The 8,583-nt window shown below is 45.1% G+C and overlaps 1 non-coding gene across 1 annotated transcript; it reads right to left on the reverse strand.

Moving 5' to 3' along the window:
• Positions 1-209: 209 nt before the first annotated feature.
• Positions 210-348, reverse strand: LOC120657865. Its single transcript, XR_005668399.1, has one exon. It is a non-coding gene; the product is annotated as a small nucleolar RNA Z247 (small nucleolar RNA).
• Between the last annotated feature and the right edge of the window lie 8,235 nt (positions 349-8,583).

Below are 8,583 nucleotides of genomic sequence, written 5' to 3' on the forward strand. Positions count from 1 at the left end.
GAACGGTGGATCATCAGATCCACTCGTCACATCAAGTTGTTGATGTCGCCCTCTGTTGTGCTGTTTCGGTGCGCCACTTCCACGGCCGTGCACCTGGCTGCGCCCGCGCTGACCACGGCCACGGGCAGTGCCCGAGCCACGATTCCCATTGCCACGCCCACGGTTTGCCATGTGAGCATAGGAGCCGCCATCTTGCAGCTCCAATCTGGTCTCGAAACTGAGCAATTGGGCATATAGCTCAGGGATCGAGATGGGATCAGTCCTGACGGTGATCGACGTCACTACCGGGTTGTAGTCAGCATCAAGACCATTGCAGATGTACGCCGCCAGTTCTTCATCATCCAGAGATTTGTCAATAGCAGCCATCTCATCTGCAAAACCTTTCATCTTGGCAACATAATCTGTAATCGACATGTTACCTTTCTTCGTAGTGGTGAGGGCAAGCCTCACATTCATTGTCTTGGCGCGGGTCTGCGCGGAGAACATTTTCTCCACGGTCGACCATGCTTGTTACGCCGTTTCTGCAGCGATGATCTGCGCCTGAACTTCCTTGCCCGCGCTTGAGAGGATGAGCCCAAGGATCTGTTGATCCCGAGCATACCACACCTCAAACGCTGGGTTAGGGTTGGTGACGGTCGTGCCGTCCGTCTTCTTCTCGACGATCTCAGCATCGGGGGCCTTGGTCTTGCCATTGATATGCCCCTCGTAGCGAGCACCGCGGATGGCGGCGAGGACCTGCGCTCTCCATAGCGCATGGTTGTTTTTGGATAGCTTCTCGGTCACTTGGAAACCAAAGAAGGGATTGGCTGTGGTGTTTGAACTCGTCGCCATGAAACCCTAGGCTCTGATACCATGTGAGAAATTCAGAGGCACCGGAAGGTGGAAGAAACGCCGGGGTCAGGTGTGTTGCGTGTTGATTCATCGAATGGCTGGAAAAGCCCCAGCCGTGGCTTACATAGGGAGCGCAGCACCAAGATAAGATGGCCAGGAGATAATCACGGAGATAAATATAGCAACAACTTATCTCTTCCCTTTTACAACGCTAACTACCTTATCTCCTGGAACCTTCTATCCTTGATGCACACGCTACATGTTTACAATCTATGCACGCTACATAGCACTTTGTATTCTAACATCCTGAAGCCGACGCAGCCACGCCGGCGGGGCGCGCTGCGCGTCCAAGAGCGCCATGTTCTTCAGACCGGCCATGCCTGCGACGATGCTGCCTTTCTCTGGTCTGGATCGGAAACTACACACAGTGACCAACGGCGAACAACTGGAGAAGAACTATGCTGCTGTGTACACAAACAACTACAGGCTACTCGTTAAAATCGAGAAGCTAGCAAAGAAAAACAAGGGATCGAAGAAGATTCACAAACCTGCTGATGAGGAGATCTCGCTTTACGGATTGAGGCAGATCAGATGGGGATTTTTGGTCAGATCTGGTTATATATATTAGGGATAGATACAACTAAATCTGTGTATTTTTAAGCAGCACATTATTTAGCAGCTGCTTTATGTGAAAAGGCACACGGCACCGAAAATGTGAAATAGTTGGTGGCCGGGGGAATTTGAATTTCGCTTCAGATTGAAGCGGGAGGAAGGAAGCAAGGAAAAAATTAAATTGGGAACAGCTGTGCAAAGCCGCCTGACGTCTGTACTTGGCTGGGTTCACACTTCACACAACCTGGTTCCATTTTATCATCGATGTGATCACGTTTCACATGCATGAGTCTCTAGATGGTCCAAAATCCCATCTTATTTTTTTTAGGAAAAGAAAACAAGGTTCTGAATTGAAACCCTACTATGTATCCTCTCCTACCCAAGGAGATAACAACAATATAAAGCCGCCACCATAACCCAATGAATTAATAATGGTGAGTCCGCAGGAGCGAAAAAAATGCACGAACACATAGATAAAATCTCATTTTCCGCACACATATATAAGGTTAATAGAAATAAGGAAACACGTTTCTAAGGCATATCATCAAGAAAGACAACCTACACCCTGATTTTTTTGGAACGCAATTAATGCTGCTCTCTCTAGCGCCCACTGTTTTTGCAACAGGAGAGGTCACTCCAATATATACTTAATGCCAAACTTTTATAGACTGTGTGCTTTATGTGCAGAGACCGGGAATTTTTCAAGATGATGTATCACATTTTTCAAGATGATGTATCACCTCGATGTATTCTTTTTGAAATCAATAAAATTTCATATAAAAAATACTTAATGGCAAAAGACCATGTCATGGCCAACCTGTAATTTAACTTTTGAAGTAAAACAAGGGTGAGGAAACCCACCTCAATCTCACCTGGCCGGCCAGCCCAAATCATCGACATAAAAAAAAAATTGTATTCACAGAGCACATCTCAAAAGTATTTGTCATTTCACAGTGAATGTAAAACTAGGAGACAGAAAACACATTGCCACCAATAACCTGTCATCTATATAGATTAGTGATGATTGGTGTCTAATAGATAGATCACTATGCATGTACGTATGTAGCAATGAAGCAAGTGAGGAGTTGGGGTCATCTCTGTGCGGTTGTAGACTCAGGCTTTGCGTTCATTCCAGCATATATAACAGCTGAGTCTAAACCCCTCTGCTGCTTCTTTGTCATTCCTTGTCGAAGATGTGTAACCACCAGTCAATGATAGGTTAATTACTAGCCTTTCTATAGCTAGTGGGTGTAAGGCTATCCGTACTCGTCGTACTCTAAATTCATCCTCTAAAAGGAATATTACATCCTAGTCATCAAGATTCTTTCCTCTATCTCCAGTTTCGCTGCATCCATTCATCCTATATATCCTACTCTATATCAACTACCACGTGGTGGGACCCATATGTCAAATATTTTTTTAGCCCTCGGCGCCCTCTCGCTCCTCCCTCCCATTCTCCCCCGCGCCCTCTCTCTCCTCCCCTCTCTGTTTCTCCCTCGTCGGAGTAGCCCTTCCGCGGAGGCTCGGCGGAGCCGGCCACCACCGCGGCTCCGACGGCGTGCTCCGCCTCCTTGCAGAGCCGGCCCCCACCACGACCGCATCCATCCGCCCATCACCGGAGTCCATCTCACCACCACCCAGCCATCGCCCGCCAACCCCGAACCCGTCGCGCCATGGATGAGCGCCGCCGGCCTCGATTCGTCCGCCCTCCCTCTCGTCTCTACTCCCCGGCGGCCGAGGGAGAAGCAGGCCGGCTGTCGGTGCCACCGGATCTGCGCATCTCTGCTCCACGGCACTGGATCTGCGCGTCTCTGATCCACCACGGAGTTGGGCGTGGGGCGACGAGCTACTGCGGCGGGCGGGGCGAGCTGCTGCGGTGGCGGTCGGTAGCGGTCGCGGCGGCCTCGCAGCGGCTCGGCGGCTCCTCGCGGCGGCCCGGCGCCTCCTCGTGGCTACGCGGCGGCCGTCCTCGGAGCTCCTCGTGGCGGTGAGGCTGCGAAGCAGTGCCGCGAGGCTGGCGCGGGTAGCGGCGGCAGCGAGAGCACCTAGGTGCTCGGTCCCGCGCCCCCGTCCATGGATCCAAACTGTGGGAGGCTGTGCTCCCCTGCCTCCCTCCCCGGCAGCGCTCCCGGCTGTGGCGCAGCGGCAGGGAGGTCACCGGACCCGAGGAGGCCAGAGCCCATGGAGGAGCTGGGGCCCCGTCCCCGGTGTGAGTTCTGTCGGGCCGGAGCGCGGCCGTGGGCGCACGCCAAGATGTGGGTGGACGCCGGGAGGGTGCTGGAGCGTGGGCGGCCTTCTCGCGCCATTCAAGCGGCGGCATTCCCTTTCGCGCGGAGCTGCGGTGGCCGAGCCTAGGAGCCACACCCGGCGTGGCAGCCTCGCCGACCCTGCCGCCGCTCCCGGCCGCGTCCTGTTCCCTGTGCCGGCTGCGGCAGGCGGCGGGGAGCCCCTCCTTCTTCCGTGCCGGGCCTCTTCCTCCCCGCGGAGGACTCCACCTCCCCAAGCCGTTGGCGGGCCTCCTCCAGCAGCCATGGCGGACGGTGGATCCAGCACCGCGGCGTCGACCTCCCCGCCGTCCCGGTGGTTGGGATGGCGCGCGGACGGAGTGGAGCGCGCGGGCCCGCACGGATAGCGGGCTCCTCTGCTTCCGTTTGCAGTGGCGTAAACGGAAGTGCCCGCGTGGATAGGGGAAGCTTTTTCGTTACTCGCTGCTGCGGTTTTTTACTGTATGCGGTACTGGAGTAAGTTTTACAGGCCCCATTGCGGGTAACCTAATGGGACACCGGCACCAGGAAAGGGAAAGCGGCAGGGTTTGGACCAGTGGCGTAGCTAGGATTTTTGTACAATGTATATGCCAAATCTAAATTTTTTATATGCTAACCGGCAAAATCCATTTAGCAATTCGGTAAAAATTTCATAAAATTATCCAATAATTATTCTGTACACAACTATTAAATGGTATAATAAGTCTACTCCCTCCGTCCCACAAAGAGTGTAGTTTAGCATTCAAATTTTGTCCCACAAAGAGTGTAATTTCAGCTTGTAGTCAGATCCATTTAATTAAAGTAATACCAAGTACCAAGAAAGCATTACATAGGATAACACATAGAGCCAATCAAATATTTAGCAGATATTACTTTTCTAATTCCAATGCATATGCATTCATTGATGATCCAGAAAACCAAATAAATAACACGGTTTTCAATCATATAATTGGTAGAAGTAATTAGGGGCAACAAGGTCATTTCTTTGGATGAGTAATGTGTCTGAAATTTTCTAAAACTACACTCTTTGCGCAACCAATGTAATACAACCCTAATTTCTACAGCATACATCTACAACCTACATCAATTGAACTAAATCATGCTAAAATCTAACAACAAAACTAGCTAACAAATTAGGTTGCAGTAAAGAAAAGTTAGGATTAGAGGGGAAAACTTCTAGAGAGAACGGATGAGAAAAAGCTCTCACCATATCTGGAGCTGGGAGGTGGCCTGGTGCTAGGCGGAACCGAGGAACTGAGGTGTCGTAGCAAATTAGGATATCAAACAAGCCTTACCAAAAAATCATTGTCGTGGATCTACGCCCTCTTTCATCAAATCTTTGGCCTAGCAAGTGGAACCTTCGTGTCAGTCTAATCTTGGTGAGAAAGTGTTTCACTTCTTTCAACTTTTATTATAGTACTAGGCAGTTATTCTCGTAAGTTGCTACGAACAAAGTTGATATAAATATGGGATGCGTATAATTGTGCGTGTGTTAATTTATAGGAATCTACGTGATCGAGTCGTGGATGGAGGGATGGTCCGACTTGCATACGTGATGTACTAAGGCCCACCTATCAATAATATAAGATGAACCAAACAAAAAACTTAGGTGGAGACCTTACTTACTTTAGAAATACTAGGCAATTATGCCCGTGCGTTGCTACAGACAGAGTTGGTATAAGTATCAGATATGTATAGTTGTCCGTTCATTAATTTGTAAGGATGAACATGATCGAGTCGTGGACGGAGGGTTTGGTCAGACTCGCATACAGGATGGACTATGACCCAGTTGTCAATGATACAAGACGGACCAAACCAAAAATTTAGGTGAAAATATTACTTGCTTTAGAAATGTTATAGATATATAGATAGATATAGATATCAGATCCTATTTAGTTTCCAAAAATTTTCCTACAGTACCCATCAAATCGAATCTTCGAATACATGCATGAAGCATTAAATACAGTTAAAAATACAACTAATTACACAATTTATCTGTAAACGATGAGACGAATTTTTTAAGCCTAATTAGTCTATGATTAGACATTACTTGCCAAATAACAACGAAAGTGCTATAGTATCAAAGCTAAAAATTTTCGCAAACTAAAATATATGTGTTTGTTGAGATGGACTAGGGTATGTCGGGCCATACCCGTGCAGCCCTTTAGCTACGCCTATGGTTTGGACGACAATGATCTCAACCACGGGAGAAATTAATTAGGGTATGTACAAATCTGAGTGTGATCATGTCGTGAGGAGATTATTATACAATTATTCTCATATAAATAAACGGGACGAACCTTCTAGCAAGATGAGCACAATAGCATACCCTGTATATTGAATGATCGATAAACACTAAATATAGATGTCACATGGTTTAATTACATAGGAGTTGTTACTATTGCCACATAAAAATATAATTAGATCTAGGACATGGCAAAGATATATTACTACGCATATAGTGTACTAGCTACCTGCAAAACTCAATCAGTATAGAAACTAACCAAATATGCATCATTGGGTCGTCTTTCAGATACCATCATAATTATGCGTGGACTCTCATCATATTTGAACTTTGCACCTGCACTCTACTTTCATTAAGAAGTATCTGTTCATGCAGAAAGAAATTAAGCAAAGTATATCAGTCCTGCAACATCGAGTTAGTCGACAAATTTCCCTTTTTCATCTCTGAACAATATGTGCTCCTTTAAGTGTAATTACACACGAACACATAATGTTATGTCACAGGCACAAAATTGACTCATTTAATTTGGATGTCATTCCTTTCTCGAATGTATCCTAAAAAATGTTTGTACCATTAGACGCTCACCCGTCTATAGAACAACTGTCTCTGCATATGATGAGCCACAATCGGTTCCGAAACCGCTTGTATGAACAATGCCGAACCAACATTACTAGGCGATTCTGTACTAACCAATCAGATTAGTAGCACACTATGCACGCTTGTAGTAAGGGTTAGTTTGGATGTGCTCCGGCGGTGGCTGGAAGCGGCTTCAGTAGTGGCTTCTCCGGTGGAGCTGAGACGTTTTTGGGAAGTGTTTGACAAACATTGAGGTAAAATGTCATATATGCCCATGCCTATATGGCTTGTTTAAATGTATGATCTAATCGCTTTACTTCAATTTATAATTTGTGTTTTTAGCGGAACAACTTCTCTTGGTTTTTATAAAATAGATCAATAGGTTAAGTGTCCAACATATTCTTATTTCTTTTACTTGGTTTGTACATAGGAGTTATTGATTTTGTATAAAATAAAAATATTAACAAATAGATTAATGAATAGAATTAAGGATTGATCCTTCTGTTTCTTTTTTCCATAGGATATACCCCTTGTTTCTCTTTTTCTATGCATATATTTCTTACCAGTTCATTATCAACCTTTCTATATTCTACTAACTGACACGGCTTCATTCTTTTCTACCAGTTCTTTCTCCTTAATTATCCATTCCATCCTCGCAACAAGCAGCTCCTTCCTTGCTGCTCTAGGGCTTCACGCGAGGAGCTGGTTTGCAAGTGACCCTTTGGTAGGGCACCAACTGAAGCTGGCGGTGGAGCCACTGCAGAAGCCCAACTAAAGAGGGCTTAAATAGTTAAACTATTTTTTGGCTCTAAGACATTGTTGCTATCCGTAAATAAAATCATAGCCAATATGTTGGACCTAACTATTAATAGGTCATGTTGGATTTCATGTCAACGCAAAAAAATTAAACCAATATTATTGGCTCTAAGCCATTGTTATTTTCTGTAAAAAAAGTAACATAAAATTTATAGATGCACCCATGGGACCCACCTATCAGGAACATTATCTCTAGTACTAGAAATAGATGTTCATAGGACCCACCTATCAGTGGGTCCTGTGCATACCCGGGTCCTAGGATTGATCCAAAACTTGGAGGCGCAGAGTTTTTTCAAGCTTCTCCCTACTAAATAGAATTTCCTCTTTCAAATTTTGTAGACCTTTATCCAGTTGGTTGGGATGGGTGATCATAATCTGATATGACATCAGACTGAATCACTGCGTCCTAATTCGCTATCGCTTTTTGCTGGAACGGCGATATGGTGAAATCAAAATCCTCAAGCAATGCGTCAAGCTAACAGCAAGCAAATGGAAACATGCATGTGTCAAAAAGTGCTCAAGGCAAGTAGCCAAGTAGCAAACACATGTAATCAGAAGTCTAACAATATTGTATGAAAAGCTTGGCGTTGCTAATTCATCTGGTCACAAAATAAATCATGCTGTCTATATGTCTACATTTTATTTTATATATATTTTTTTTCAAAACTTTGATTATCATCACGTATGGTTTTAGATTTTGGTATTAATATGGAAACATGAAAAACAGTTTTTGATTTATCTTAAAACTATCTTGTAATTATATACTGTAATTAAACTCTGTCTCCACTACCGTGTGTATCATGAATGCCAATATAATACCACCACATTTAATTATCATCTATTGTAAGGCTAAATAGAGATATATAGGGCGGCAATGAGAGCTTTCTTACTTTCACACTCATCTGCTACATATCCCAAGACTAATAGAAGAGCACGGAGAAAATGAAGGGGGGGGGGGGCATTTTTAACGATTGTAGTTATAAGCTGATTCAAATTCAAATATTTGATAACACCCTCATCGAGAATCGATCATTGTAGTTATAAGCTGATTCAAATTCAAATATTTGATAACACCCTCATCGAGAATCGATCATGCATGCGAATTTCAATTGTGACCATACACTTTGTTTTGTGAAAGAAAGTAAAGGTGATGATCACTCTTTTTTATACAAAACCATGAGATTATTGCTTAACGTTCAAAGACAGATCGTGAGGTAGAGGACGTGGGTTGATGGTGTC

The sequence above is a fragment of the Panicum virgatum genome, chromosome 1N, assembly GCF_016808335.1.
Source record: "Panicum virgatum strain AP13 chromosome 1N, P.virgatum_v5, whole genome shotgun sequence".
Taxonomy (NCBI): domain Eukaryota; kingdom Viridiplantae; phylum Streptophyta; class Magnoliopsida; order Poales; family Poaceae; genus Panicum; species Panicum virgatum.